Raw genomic sequence first — 15,448 nt, 5'->3', positions numbered from 1 at the left:
GGGTCCTGCAGGGATGAAATCTCTTGCCTGCAGTCCCAATTTGGATGCCCGTGGTCACCTGCACGCCCCGAATCAGCAGTTCCTGGGTGACTCCTACTCAGCGGGAGGAATACTTAGGAGATTTTTGCCTCTGCACACACACCAGAGAGACGCCTGGGCTCCAGCTCCGGTCTGCGGGCTGGGCACCTGTGGTTAGATCCTGCAGATTTGGCCGTGTTTAAGTTATTGCTGTAACCAAATGTACGAGACTCTGGTGAACGCTAGGTGATACTAATGAACTCATTGTGGGCAATGGGAATCTTCCCGTGGCTTCTGGAGGCCTTTGGATTGAAGGAGAAGGTGTTCAAATTCACCGGCACCTGCCTGTGGGGATGAAGGAGAGTGTTGGTATTGATTTCCTCAGCTGGAGACGGGATCTGAGGCACTATTGATGGCCAAATGAAGGTATGTGCTTCTCCTCCCAGCACTGGGCAATACTGTTACACCCTAAGCTCAACTGGACACCTTGTATTGAAAACAAATATGTTGTACTTCTGCAAAACAAAAAGCTGATATATTCTCATATAGACAAAAATAGATCAGTTTTAATCACGCTTACGCTGCAGATCCCGTAAGCCAACTATTTTAACGGATTCTTTCTGAGTCCTTTTCTTTGGGCTTGGAACATACTCAACACCAATAAACCGGAAGACTTAGCAGGATGTTTTGCCTCATTAAAATGCTCTGTGCTTTTGACTCTGTTCTGTTCTTTCAGGGCTGCTGTGTTTTCAGAGATCCTAGTCTTGAAAATGAGGTAAGGGTCAGGAAAAAGGCTGTGGAAAGACAACCTGACCTCCTCCCAGCCAACTGTTCCGGGCTGTTTTCGGAGTCCCTGCCGGACCGTTCATCCTCCAGCAGCTCACAACATGGGAAATCATGTATACCCAAAATTCAATGAAAATGCCTTCTTTCAAAAACAACAACAACAACAACAACAACAACAAAAAAATGCTTTTCCTAAAATATCCAGTATTCCCACGTAGATTTCAGTGCTGAAAAGCCTTTTAAGGCCCCAGAGTCAGCAAGGAGGGATCCTGTAAGCAGGCACTTCCTTGGGCCGGGTCTTGCCCCGTCTTGGATGACAGCTTCCAAGAGCAGACAAGTGAGTGATCTGCGGGATCCTCGCATATTTTCACCAGCTTGTTCCTCTGCTGATTAAAACTTTGTCACTGCTGTGACAAAAATCCCGAGCCGGGCATTTTCTAGACGAGGTGATTCGGCAGCAAGTCACTGCAGAAAGGGGAAGAGTTTCTCTGCTGGACGCCTCCATTCTCTCTGCAGGCTGGATTGCAGTCGTTCCCAGCTGCATGGCTCAGAGGTTATTTCCACTCCTCGTCCAGCATTTAGTCTTGGTAGTTGGGCAGAGATTTATTGAGAAAGGGAGAAAGAGGCAGGGGACCCAAAGGGACCCAAAGGGGACCTTTCCTGGAGCCCCTTTAGAGACCGGAAGGTCTCCCTGGAGCCGTCTCTTCTCCAGGCTGAACACCCCCAACTCTCTCAGCCTGTCCTCCCAGCAGAGGGGCTCCAGCCCTCTGATCATCTTCGTGGCCTCCTCTGACCCCACTCCAACAGGTCTGTGTCCTTCTGACGTTGAGGGGTCCAGAGCTGGACGCAATATTCCAGGTGGGGTCTCACGAGAGTGGAGTAGAGACCGGTTACCAGCATCTCTCTTGCTTTGTGATTACCATGATCAACCGTTTCTCCCCCATAAACAAAATAAGCTCCATTTCCTTGGCATTTCCCTGTAAAACAGAAGCCTGACCTTGAATTGCTTCCACGAGTCTTATTTCAGGATTTTGCATTTATTCGGCTTCTTTGTTCAGTTGTCGGTGACAGAACTGGACACATCATCCAGTGATGGATCACACAAATGAATTCTATCTCCCGTTTCCTTCTGGAGGCATCTCCATGTGCATCAGGGTGAGGGTTGGGTCAGGTGGAAACGAGCTTTCTGCTGCGGGTGTGGTGCTTAACAACTCTTGAACGACACTAAAATAAAAAGGCTGTTCTTGGAATACCATCTACAGGCATTTTTATGGGGTGAAAGCCGTGCAGAAAGTTTACAGTCATGCAGTTTCAAGACTGTTTTTATTTTGGTAATATTGGCATCTCACAACTCATGTTAATAATCCCTCCTGGGGAGGGCAACAGATTTTCTATCCTTAATTTATAAGCTTTGTCTCACACGTGCGGGCAAGAGCAGCGAGGCTCGCGTTAAAGACCCGTTATTGTGTGCAAAATGAAACCAGACAGGGAGATATGCTCCCGAATGAATCATGAGAAAAAGCTCTCAGCTGGAAACCATCATTGCCACACTAAGATATTGGAAATCATGGGCTAAATGCATTTTTTAAAGAGCCCTCCTGACATCTAAATAATATTTGCAGCAAGGAGGATGGTATGAGCAGAAGATTTGTGTGCGGATTTTAAGCACTCAGGGGTAGATTTCTTCTGCATAGAATGGTTTCGGTTGGAAGGGACAATAAAGACCATCTAATTCCAACCCCCTGCCATGGGCGGGGACACCTCCCACCAGCCCAGGTTGCTCCAAGCCCCCTCCAACCTGGCCTTGAACACCTCCAGGGATGGGGCAGCCACAGCTTCTCTGGGCAACCTGCACCAGGGGCTCACCACCCTCAGAATGAAAAATTTCTTCATAATATCTCATCTAAATCTCCCCTATCCCAGTTTAAAACCGCTCCAGCTTGTCCTATTGCTACACCCCCTGATCAAGAATCCTTCCCCACCTCTCCTGTAGTCCCTTTCGGCACTGGAAGGGGCTCTAAGGTCTCCCCGGAGCCTTCTCTTCTTCAGGCTGAACACCTCCAACTCTCTCAGCCTGTCCTCCCAGCAGAGGGGCTTCAGCCCTCTGATCGTCTTTGTGACCCTCCTCTGTCCACGCTCCAACAGCTCTGTGTCCTTCTGCTGTTGGGACCCCCCGAGCTGGAGGCAGCACTGCAGGGGGGTGTCCCCAGAGCGCAGCAGAGGGGCAGAATCCCCTCCCTCGCCCTGCTGGACACACTGCTGGGGATGCAGCCCGGGATGCCGGAGGCTTTCTGGGCTGCCAGCACACATTCCCGGCTCCTGTTGAGCTTCTCATCCCCCAACACCCCCAAGTTCTTCTTCTCAGGGCTGCTCTCCATCCATTCTCTGCCTTGGGATTGCCGTGACCCAGGTGCAGGACCTTGCACGTGGCCACGTTGAATTTCATGAGGTTGGCACGGGTCCACCTCTCGGGCCTGTCCATGTCCCTCTGGATGGCATCCAGCTGGTTTTGGTGCTGTTACCAGACTAGTAGAGGACCACTGTGGCTGTGACAAGGGGTGACAGGTCCTGGCGCTGGAGAATTGAGACAAGAACGGGCTGCTCTGTCTCCATCAAACCCTCAGCCCGAGGCTGCTTTCCACCATCCCCAAGTGGTGGTGTCCCCCCCCCGGGACATCCCCGGAGAGAGCAAAGTGGCAGAATATGATATGCACCCCCCATAAAAACCACCCCCAAAACCCCAGGCTTTGAGCCTCGGTCCGGCGGAGCGGAGGGGACGCTAGGTGTCACTGCCCGCCCGGGATGTCGCCGGCGGGGCGGGCAACGCCTCCCCGCCCCCCCCCCCCCCGCCACCGCCACCGCCACCGCCACCGCCACCAGTTCCGCAGCCCCGGGGGCTGTGAAGCCCCGTCCCGGCAACTGGCTGAGGGCGGTGGGAGGGAGTGTTTCCCCACCAGCGTGGTCCACGGGAACATCACACACACCCCTTCCCAGAGTGCTGGCACCTCTCCGGGTGTCTTATTCCGCAATTCATGGAATCACAGAATGGTTTAGGTTGGAAGGGACAGTAAAGACCATCCAGTTCCACCCCCCTGCCATGGGCAGGGACACCTCCCACCAGCCCAGGTTGCTCCAAGCCCCATCCAACCTCCCCTTAAACACCTCCAGGGATTCCCCTTTTGCCAGGCTGGTTTCACCTGAGTTCATCCCTAGGGAAAAGTTTTCCCGTGGGCACCTGGCCCTGCAGAGGCTGCGGCGTGGGGTCAGACGGCCCTGGCGCTGCCAGCGACTGCGGCACCCTCATTCCCCGCCGGTGTCTCGGCGTTAACACCGAGGACGGGGAATCCCAGGAGAGAATCACCGGCGCTGCAGTGCCAGGTTCCTCCCAGGAGATAGGAGTAGAGCCAACAGTGCCACAACACTGGAGGGTTTTCAAAACCAGCTGAGGTTTTGGCACGCCTGGCGCTCCCATGCGAACCCAAATTGGTACCGCAGGGGGCAAATGAGCCAGCCTTGCATCATCTTGGCCCAGAGCGGGAACTCCAGGCTCCCGATGCCCTGCGTTGCCTCGGCACGAGGAAGGGATGCTTCGCCGGAGCGTCACACACACGGAGCACGGGGAGCAATGCCTCGCAAGCCGCATGCTGAAACCTGCTCGGAAAAAAACTGCCCACGGAGTGGTTTTTCAGTACCCAGTGCTCCGATAGAAACAAGTCCCTTCAGGATCGGAGGAACTAGGGATCCCTGCTCACCTGCAGGTTTGCATCTCGCCTTCACTCGCTCGATGGCGGTGAGGCATAGAAGCGAGTCCTGCCCCGGCTCGGCTGCATTCTCACGCCGCAGCCAGCCACCAGCCCGTCCTTGCTTAGCCTCTCCGAGGATTTTTATCACGCTCATGGTTTGTATCCCACATTACTGTGCTCGCCAGCTCCGCACCGGCTCACGCTTGCTCGATATACCCCCGCTGCCATCCTGCCAGCGGCTCATCTGGAAGCTTTTCTGCAAGAGCCAGCGCAGATGGGTTTCTTCCAGCACCTCTCGAGCAGTCCTAGAGACCAGGACCAGCTTTTAATAACGTTTCTGAGCAGCACGCGGTGCCATGGAGCCCCAGCCGGTGCCAAGAGTCATGGTTTAAATAACACACAATAAATATCAGAATAGCCTGAGCTGCGGAGAACTCCTCAGACACCAGTTTCTAAGGATGACCTAATACATTTCTTGGACTCGCTGGTCCTTCTCATTACTCTTCTGCATTTTTTCTCCCTGCTATTTTTCTTCCCTCCCAATGAAATGTTATTGGTTTTCTTCTTTTCTCTTTTTTTTTTTTTTTCTTTTTCTTTTTTTTGCTGCTTGGATCTCTGAAATATGCAGCCATGGCAACAGGCTGGAGGAGCGAATTCCCCGGGTCCGCCCGCGTGTCCTTGGGGTCTGGCGGGGAGCGAAGGGGGGTGAATTCCAGCCATTCCCTCTCGCCGGGAGCAGTGTTTAGTAAACACACGCGAGCACACACATGCTAACCCCTGCCACATGCTCACCCCTGCCCAGCTCTGCCACGCACCCACCGGCACACTAAAGGCTTTTCTGTGGTCTTAGCGCATCTCCTGTCCCCCCCCGGACCAAACGGCACCCCCTTCTCCCCAGCACCGTTCCGGGCTGGCATTTTTTGGGAGCAGCATCAGGGAGGAATGCAAGCCCCTGGCGTCGGGACAGGAGCTGACATTCCTGGCCCTGGGCTGAAGAATGTGGACACAGTGTCCGCTCCAAACTCCAGCGCTGGAGTTCATTCACCCCTAGCCCCGGGCAAGGGGGACGCCAGGATGGGAGCGGGGCTCAGCTTTCGGTGACAACGCTGCTGTAACCCGGAGGGGGGCTGATGCGCTCCCTCGTCACCTCCAGGCGCTCAAAGGGTCTCCCCGTATGGGCCACCTCTTGCTAAACCACCTGGGGAATTGCTTCTCCTTGTTTTGGTGGCCTCTGCCCCTCAGTCTGCAGATAAGTCAGCCTTTTCTTGGAAAAGTCGGGAGTGCGGGAGGTGCGCTGGGGGCTGCCGGATGGGCTGGTTTCAACGCGGCAGGCGGCTCAAAATCTGGGCAAAGCCATCCTTGGCGGGCCAGCGGCAGCCATGCCGTGGTCCGGCGGCAAAGCGGGGACCACCGTTTAGGAACCCAGCACCCCGCTTTGGTGGGTGCTGCCTAAAGACCTGGAAAAGGCAGCGCAGGCTGAAGGTCTCCTGAGGTTTCTGTTAAGCAAAGCTGACCCGCTTCGGCATCTGTACTGCGGCAGGAACCAGAATTGAATGTAAAGTCAAGCCCTGAACCCATCGCTGGCTTGCAGCTCATCTTCCCCAGGCAAACACGGGCGTTATAATTCCCTCTGCCCCCCCGACACACCCAGGCGAAGGCCGACAAGGGCTATTTATACACTTTATAATCATACACACCGCTTGGATTACCGCGCGGCATCCAGTTTGTTTGGAGCGGGGTCTCACGGACCAGAATAATTTTGCATCAATACACTTCTCACCAGCTCATAGGTTTGAAATCGGATATGGCAGAGTTACTCGCCATTTACTTATGTTGGACTGTACGGGGCTTTGTGGTTTAAAATAGCAAAATTTCAGCCATAACCATGATACAACACGGCTCCGGCAGAAAGGTCCCCACTGATTCACCACCCTGTTACATCAGCATTACGACACCAGGGAAATGATGCTCATTCCACCCGTTTTCAAGGATGACGAAGCCCCGAGATTGCAGAGAAGCTGAGAAAGTTGGGGAGTTTCGAAAGAATAGTGCGGAATTCTCATTTCCGAACCACACCAGAGTACAAGAGGAGGGTTATTCCCAGCCCCTGGGACACTGGTTCCAGACCAGACGGATAAAATGAAAGAAGGTCATCACAAAATCCACCTCAGTTGTGTGCCCTGGGCGGGGGTGAGTGCGGTGACGCCATCCCGACCCGCTGTGCCGGGGATGCGGCAAACGCTGAGCCGGCGTTCCCAGCAGGCTCAGCGGCGCAGGCTCCCACCCCTCCCCTATACCTACCCCAACTTCTGGAAGGTCTCCAGGTGTTGCACAAAAGCAAAGCGCCCTCCGTTTGTTGCAGAACCTGAAGGAAGAGGCAGCGCTTGCCTCGGCACGTTGGAGCCAGCCGAGACTTTCTAGTCATGCTCTTAAAGTCAAGCTCGGGGAGCATCCAGGATTACCTGGCAAATTCTTGGCCACAGGAGGAAAGACCGCCTGTCCCTGAGCCCTTGACGTGTCTGTGGATAGCGCTATCAAGCTCATGTCTTTCAGTCGTCACAGCCTGCTGTCGAACCACAGAAGGAGTTGACCCATGTCCTTGGCCACCTAGGACAGGAGGACAGCAGGAGACACCCGTTGCCCCAAAGTGACATCTTTAAGGGAAGGAACAACCCAGAAGGCAGCCCCAACCACAAAGGCCATCTGCCCCTGTTCTTCCAGCAAAGGAAGGGTCTGAGCTCATTTTGGACCGAGTGGGAACAGTCTCCAAATGGAGATGCTCGGGGATGCTCTGGTTTTCAAGGGTTAAGCCTCATGTTTGTTTTCAGGTGGGGGCAGCAAGAGGGGTCCGCAACACAACAGAGGAGCCTGTATGCTCGTGATTCTGTTCCAAAGCAGTTGTGCCATGGTTGCACCAAGGATTCTTAGTTCTAGCACCCAAGGATCCCTAATCCTAACACCAAGGATCCCCGGTGCTGGAGCCAGGACAGGCTGTGGAGCTGGAGATGCTCCAGATTCAGAGTGGTTTTCAGTGCTCTCTCCCACCTGCCGGGGCAGCAGCTTCCCAGGACCAGTGGGAGTGGAGATGGACTGTGGGATGGAGATGGTGTTTGGACCACTGGAGTGGAGATGGTGTTTGGTGGAGCATGAAGAGCGTGTGGTTTGGAAGGGCTGGGACTGGTTGTCCCGCCTGGAAGCAAGCAGAAGCCACGAGAGGTGATGTGATGTCTGACTTGCTTTACCACACAGTGACGTTTTCTGCTTCCCAAGCGAACCCTCCTGCTGCCCATGGCGTGGTGGCCCCAAGGGTGACATTCCTTCCTTGTCACTCCCATTCCTCTGCAGCACAAATGCCCACAAAACCACCGTCTGCCTCCCTGAGCTCTGCTGCAGCCGTGGCACCCATGTCCCTCTCTCGCGTGGGTCATCTTCTCTTTTATGGTCCTCTTGGACCTTGCAAAGCCGAAGTGGGGTCTCCTGCCTCAGCTGCCTGGCTTCCCTCGCATCGTCCTGGCAGGGCAGGGAAGAAAAAGGCGCTGGTTCAACAGACCCAAAAAAAAGAAAAGCCAAGAAAAACTGGGAGAAAAATGAATGGAAGAGGAGCAAGATGAAAATCTAGGGGCTTTGGGGGAGAAGCAAGATGTGGTTGGGCGCCGGAGAAGGAGCCTCCAGGGTACCGCAGACACACATATAACTCCGCAGGGACACAACCCAAAATAGCCGCCATGGGGGTAACGTCTCCATGGCGGCTCTATTCCGGGATGGAGCCGCTGCTGGTCTGGCGCACGGGGCAGCAGCTGAGGAACAGCCCCGGCTGGCGAGCGTGGCCCTGCTGGGCTTTCCTGCCTGGAGAAGACCTCGGTCGCACCACGAGCATCTCCCCTGCCCATCTCCAGCCAACGTTCCGCAGGGAGGAATGGGGAGAGGGACCCGCCTGCCAGTTTTCCGCCTGATTTCATTTTCTTAGAATTTCCTCTGTTGGTTCCGTTTCTTTTTAATTTTTTTTTTTCTGAAATTCCACTTTTTTTTTTTTTTTTTGGACAGCTGGAAAAAATAACATGTTTTGGTTACCCTGGAAACATGCTCCTAAACTTTTGGTGGGTCCAAGGCATGCCAGGAGTTCCAGGACGGCCAGTCATGGTGGCAGAGGTTTTACCTTCGCTTCCCGAAAAACGGCGGGAGCTGCTCTCCGCCGGGTCCTCCGGGCACATGTGGCCCCAACCTACCCTCCGTACCGACCCCTGTTTACTCGGCAAAATACGCTGTTGCTTACAAATCGCTGGGGCATGCCACGGGATCGCAAGGGCTGGGCTCCGCCGGCATAGTGTTACTTCACGCTGGATCCTATGCAAGCAGAAAAAAAATAAAAGGATCGCGCTTTAAGGCTGTAAAAATGCGGGTGGGAATATTTTCCAGCCTGTGTCATTCGCCGTCGAGGCCAAAATTCACATTCTGCCTCTCGCTGTTTGTGTTTTTCTCCCTGAAACTTGGGGGTTTGCTGTTTGGTTGTTTTTTGGTGGGTTTTTGTTTTTTTTTTTTTAATTTCAGGCTCTGGAATGCCTTTCTCGCTCCCCCTTCCCTGCGGCATCCAGCCTGCGGCGGTGGGGCTCCCCGGGGAGGGGGTACGTGGGGATGGGGGTCACCCCCGTGCCCGCCGTGGGCACTGAGCATCTCCGGCATCCCCGTCTTCGCTTCGGCGGGGTGCAAAAACCCCCGGGGAGAAAAGCACCCGGGGGGGGGGGGGGGGGGGAGCTGAGCGCGATGTTTGGCTTCCGAGTGTCAGCTTGAGATGAAACACACTCCGACTTTCTCCACCGAAGAATTAGGAAAATCAAGGGAAGTGATTCCTCCTCCCCCCCACCTCGTCTCTCCCTCCCCGCTGTGAAACGTTTCAAGGACACCTCATACACGGAAGATTTCAAGCATCAGGAGTGAAAACTTCCCTTTGGCCCAAAGCCGGTCGTTTTCCCCAAATTTAAGGATTTCTGTGATTTCCCCGAGCGTGAGAACAGTGAGAAACGGGCACCTTCTCTCCATTTAACCGATGCAAATTCTTACACGCTTGGTTTTTCGGAAGAGTTTTAGCTCGAAAGTGGAGAGGGAAGGAAAATTACGACGAAACGTTTCCCCCGCAGCGGGCAGGAAGGCCAAATGTCCAATTTTTCCTGGAAGGAAGAAGCCAGTTTTTTTTAAGGAAAAAAAAAAAAAAAAAAGAAAGAAAGAAAAAAAATAGGGGGAAAACCCAAAAAGAAACAAAGTCACTTCTGGATGGGAAAATATTTCACTTGAAATTTCCTGAGCAGTGTTACTGTGCACTGACTCAGTGCTGGTGTTAAGACCTGGGGAACGAAGTTCAGCGGTTTTTAAAAGCTTTTCCGGCCCCGAGCGGTGGCTGTGACCGACGGTGGCTGTCCCCAGCGGTTGGGCGTCATGTCCTGCCGTCCCGCCGAGGAAGGGCCACCAGCCTCATCCCCCTTCCCAGCCCCTTTGCTTCCAAACGAGCTTCTAACCACCACGATTTGCCTCCAGCCACTTAATTAATCCCTGGCTCCCTTAGGATATTTGGCCCCAGCGCCAAATATCCCAAGCACACCAGCCCGGTGTGCTCATACCCATCCCGCCGGGATGGTGAGCCGGTACCTGCCACGAACCTCTAAAACTTTCCTGCTGCAACAAAACCCAACGAGCAACCAAAAAAAAAAAAAACAAAAACCAACCCAAAAAAAACCCTACATCAGCTCGAGCAAGATGCTCCGTTCCTTTTCTTTCCAATTTCTGCTTGAATATTTTCAGCGGCACCTTTGAAAGCGAAAAGCTTCGGGAAACAACGCCTGCCCGGCGGGAAGTCGGGCTGCCAAAATGTCACGGTGATATTATATATTGCTCAAAATAAATGCAGAAATAAAAAGGCAGCTTGGGCCAGGGGCAACTCACGGGCTGGCGGGGGTGCCGTGAATAACGTTTGGCTAAACCAAAAATTTTTTGGCTCAGAAACGTTTTGGTATTTGGCTCAGAAACGTTTCTTGCTCCTCTCCCCTTCGCTCGCACTGGACCGCTGATGCCAGGCGATGTGCAGGATGATGCTGATTGCTGCCCTGGGTACCAAAACTCACCTGCAGCTGTCAGGGAACATAGAGACACATAAATAATTTACATACACGAGTAGTGTAACGGGTGTCCGGCATCCTGCGAGCCCTCTGCGTGCTCCCACCCTGACGAGCCGGCGGGGTCTACCTGGGTGCTGGGGGAGGTCCCAGAGGTGGGGCCTCACTCTTGGATCTCTCCAGATGTTGAATCACCCCCGTCCTGCTTGCTGACACCTTCCCTTACCCCGTGGGAGCTGTCGGTCCCCGAGCCTTCCGTCCAACACTCACCTCAACACGTCCATGTGGGTGCTCCTCCATTGCAGAGCTGGTGTGTGGAGCCCAGCCGTCCTGGGGACCCACCACCCCTCAGCTCCCACCCTGGTGCCTTCCCGGCATGGACAGACTCCCCCTCACAAAAGCCCAGTGCTGTTTTTTCCCCTGGAGATGCTGCATGAAGATGAATTCATCAGCCGCTCGTCGAACTGAGCCCTAACTCCAGCCGGAATCTTAAAGTCGATCCACCTGCACAATTGCGTATCGGCATCAAACCGCCAATGGGCAAGAGGAAAGAAGCCCCCCCCAAAAAACCCGATGCGCGCACCCCATTTGAGGAGCCGGAGGAGCTGGTAGGGGGATGGGAGCCCTGACCCATCCCATGCTTCTTGCCACCTGCGGGGTGAACAGGGGAATACCTGCTGCCTGCAAGGGCTGGATGGCCGGGCTGCCCTTCCACTCCCCCCGCCTGCCCGCATCATCCCAGGACACACGTCTTCCAACCCATGGGGACACAAACCGAGGAGCACAGGCAGCATCCTGCGCCCTTACCCCGGCTACCTCATAAGCTGCATCCTCAGAGCATCCCCAGCCTCCTTGAGCATCCCCAACCTCCTCCAGCATCCTCAGCCTCCTCCGGCATCCGCAGCTTCCTCAGTCATCCCCAGCCTCCTCAAGCATCCTGAGCTGCCTTGAGCATCCCCAACATCCTCAAGCATCTCCAACCTCCTCAAGCATCCTGAGATGCCTCGAGCATCCCCAGCCTCCTTGAGTATCCCCAGCCTCCTCGAGCATCCCCAGCCTCCTCAAGCATCCCCAACATCTCCAGCATCCTCAGCCTCCTCCAGCATCCCCAACCTCCTCAAGCATCCTCAGCCTCCTTGAAAATCCTCAGCCTCCTCCAACATCCCTAACTTCCTCAAGCATCCTGAGCTGCCTCGAGCATCTCCAGACTCCTCCAGCATCCCCAACCTCCTCAAACATCCCCAGCCTCCTCAAGCATCAAATAGGACGAGGGGGAATGGCTTCAAACTGGAAGAGGGGAGATTTAGATGAGATATCAGGAAGAAATCCTTTCCTGGGAGGGTGGTAAACCACTGGCCCAGGTTGCCCAGAGAAGCTATGGCTGCCCCATCCCTGGAGGTGTTCAAGGCCAGGTTGGACGGGGCTTGGAGCAACCTGGGCTGGTGGGAAGTGTCCCTGCCCAGGTTAGGGGGGTGGGACTCCATGATCTTCAAGGTTCCTTCCAACCTAAACCATTCTATGATTCGATCCCCAGCCTTCTCGAGCATCCCCAGCTTCCTTGAGCATCCTCAGCTGCCTTGGCCAGGGCAGGAGATGGGCAAGGTGCCCAACAGGCCGGATCCTGCCCGCCACTGCCAGCCCAGAGCTGCTCTGCCACCAGAATTGGCCCCAAATCCACCCGCTGCCAGCCACGGGAAGCAGTGAGCGAGGCAGCCGGAGCACGGCCGGGGAGCGGGTGCGAGTGGAGAGAGCCAGCGAGCTCGTCCGCCTGGTTTTTCAAGGTCACAGAGGTGGTGGGAAGGAAAGAAAAGAGAGCGAGGAAAAAAAAAAAAGTTGACTCAGAAACCGCAGGGAATTTTTTGCCTTTTTAGAATACTGGGAAGAGAAAAAATAGCCACAGTTATTCAAAGCATCCGGGATAATAACAGCCTGTTTACTGTTTGCATGCAAAGATGGCAGGCAGGCAGCACAGCGCAGGGAAGAGGAATGAGGAATTTGCCGCGCTCGCGCCGCGGCCCAACCGCTTCTGCTTAGCCCAGCACAGCGCCGGGCGGCTCTGCCAGCGCCGGCCGCGGGGCCAGGAGCCGGGTGTCCCTGCCACGACACCCGGCCGGTCCCCACCGTGGGCCCGGGAGGGACCTGGGGAGGATGGAGAAGGATCTCCCGGTGCTGGAGGATGCTCACGTTGCTCCACAGTTGGGTGGGTGGAGCATCCCAGACGGAGTCCCAGCCACCCCGGGTCCACGCAGACCCCAAAATAACGACACCCACCCCACTCCACGGATCCCATCTCTGTTCCGACGCCTGCCACACGCTGATGCTCTGCAGGGAGGGGACATTTTGGGGGTGGCTCGTAACTGCAACGGGATGCAAAGCCCAATGCGAGGACTTTGCAGGGGGAAGCATTGGTCGGGGGACAGCCCCCCAACAAGCCCTGGGCACAGAGAGGAGCCGGTGGGCTCGGGGGGACCCAGGGAAGGCGGCGGGGCGAGGGAAGGAGGAAGGGGGAAGGGAAGGGTTCAGCAGGCCCAGCGGGGAGAGCTTCATTCCTGCCGGCCCGACGAACAAGCCGGGACTTGAGGCGGGAGAAAACACGGCGCTTTGCCCAACTGGTTTGCTGGGAAGCCGGCTGCAGGGCTGGCCCGCGGCGTTGCCAACCTTCCCCCAGCAAGAACTGGGATTATTTGGAAAGGGAGTTGAAATTCCCTTTCTCCCAAATCCTGCTGTTGTTTTTTGTTTTGGTTTTTTTTTTGGCTTTTCAAAGAGATGTTTTCCATCATAAGGAGGTTGTGATGAGCTTTTCTTTCCCCATCCAGCTCCAGAGTTTGGCAAGTGGAAAAAGAGAGGAGAGGAGAGGAGAGGAGAGGAGAGGAGAGGAGAGGAGAGGAGAGGAGAGGAGAGGAGAGGAGAGGAGAGGAGAGGAGAGGAGAGGAGAGGAGAGGAGAGGAGAGGAGAGGAGAGGAGAGGAGAGGAGAGGAGAGGAGAGGAGAGGAGAGGAGGAGGAGGGACCAGGGCCAGCAAAGGACCTGCCAAGCTCCAAAGATGCACCGAGGACCAAGCTCCAACCTCCAGGCTCCACGGAGAAATGGGGAAAAGCAGGAGCCAAAGCTGCAGAGATGCTGCTGTGGAGTGGCACCAGGGGAACGAGGTGCTCCTGGCTGGGAAGGGAACTTAGAGGATGGCCGTAGGGCTCCAACAAGATCCTCAGCCTTCTCCTGACCTGCTGTGACCGCGGGAGGGACCGTACCTCACCGAATAGCCCCCAGGCCAGACGAGCCGTCTCCCTTTCACCTGCGAGGGAGCTGCTGCCCCAGGACAGGGTGTCTCACTCAAAGCCACCGGGATGACAGCAGTGGCATTCGGAGCAGAGCCCGCTGGCCCTTTTCCATCTCTCCGGGGCTGCGGATGTGCATCCCACAGAAGGTGTCGCATCCAGGCGCCAGCCTAGCCAGCAGCTCGGCAGACATCTCCGGTCACCCTGTCTTAGGGTCGTGGGGACACAGGGACACGGGGACTGTGGATGCAGGGATGCAGGGACACAGGGATGCAGGGACACAGGGATGCAGGAACACAGGGATGCAGAGATCAAAGACAAAGGAATGCAGGGACACAGGGATGCAAAGATCAAGGCCACAAGGATGCAGAGATGCAAGGATTGAGGTCACGGGTATGCAGAGATAGACCAAGGACACAGGGAAGGAGGGACAGGGATGCAAGGGCTGAGGACACAGAGATGCAAGGACACAGGGATGCAGAGATCAAGCACGCAGGGATGCAGGGATACAGGGATGCAGCGATCAAGCACGCAGGGATGCAGGGATACAGGGATGCAGGGACACAAGGGTCAAGGATGCAGGGCTGCAGGGATACAAGGATCAAGGATGCAGGGCTGCTGGGACACAAGGATCAAGGACAGAGAACATGGACACAGGGATGGGAGCGGGAGGTTTGGTTCCCACATGGTATTTCAGCTGGAACAGCAAAAGAGTGGAACAGCAACAGTGCCACAGTGACAGGGATGTCCTGGCCTGAGCAGGACCCGCGTGGGATAAAGGACTGTGGGTCCGAGCGATGCTGATGGTGAAACCCAGGGAGATGGTGAGGAAAGGGCAGAGGGAAATGCCTGTGACGACAGAACGATAAAGCAGGTGATGACACACACCCACACCAGCCTTCCTCGCACAGAGGTGTGGAAGGTTGTTGCACTGGCTGGAAAGCAACCCTACCAAAACAAACGAATCCGGGCGCTGCTGCCACGTCCTCTGGGATGCAGCAGGAGGAGCCATGACCTCCTGCCCCGACCTGCCAGGGTCGAGCATCCTCTCCCCATGGACTGACTCCCACATTTATAGATGGGGTTTAGGGTTTTCCTTTCCCTTCCCATTTTCTTTTCTTTTTTTTTTTTTTTTTTTTTTTTTTGCAGCTCTTCTCTGCCGTACACAGCCGTATTCCCCCATTTTCTAGTTCCCGGAGATAGTGAAAGCGCTGGGGCTGGGGGTCCACAGGGCGATGGGCAGGCCGGAGGGTGGCCAAGAGGTGGGCGAAGCTCTCCACAGCAGCCCGTTCCCTCAATCCCTGGATCCGGAAAACTGCCTGCAAACAGCCAGACCTTCCGCGAGGCCGTTCTGCATCCGGATTCGGGTAAATAAAGCATGGGGCGTGAGAGCTGCGGTATGCCAGGAATGCTGCAAGCCTTCCCTGGGCGGCCGCCTGCAGCTCTGGGGCAGCAGGAGCTGGGGGAGGGCAAGGCAGGTACGGTCCCTGGTTTTAAGGGGGGGGGGGGGTTGTCACCAGCAC

The sequence above is a fragment of the Vanellus vanellus genome (genome assembly GCF_965231255.1).
Source record: "Vanellus vanellus genome assembly, chromosome: 8".
Classification (NCBI taxonomy): domain Eukaryota; kingdom Metazoa; phylum Chordata; class Aves; order Charadriiformes; family Charadriidae; genus Vanellus; species Vanellus vanellus.
This window is presented reverse-complemented; position numbering follows the sequence as displayed.